Here is a 389-nt window from a genome sequence, read left to right on the forward strand (position 1 = left end):
TATATATATATATATATATATATATATATATATATATATATATATATCAACTAATGCGATGAGAGAATGGAAACGTTTTTTTTTCGCAATTCTAGTTTTTTTTTCTTTCTTTCTTTTTTGTAGCAGTTGGTTTAGAAAGGTCCTTTCTTTTTATTTCTTTTTTTTGTTTGTTTGTTTCTTTGTTGTTGATGATATTTTGTTATCATCATTCATCATCATCATCATCATCATCATCATCCTTATATTATCACTTATCATCATCATCGTTGTTCTTCTTATTATTGCCATCATGTTTATTGATATATTTTTTTTAGATATGGTTTCATTATGTTTTCTCGCCCAAATGATATATACTAAAAAAAAGTAAACCATTCAGAAAACAGCGTATC

Source organism: Penaeus monodon, chromosome 7 (genome assembly GCF_015228065.2).
Source record: "Penaeus monodon isolate SGIC_2016 chromosome 7, NSTDA_Pmon_1, whole genome shotgun sequence".
Classification (NCBI taxonomy): Eukaryota; Metazoa; Arthropoda; class Malacostraca; order Decapoda; family Penaeidae; genus Penaeus; species Penaeus monodon.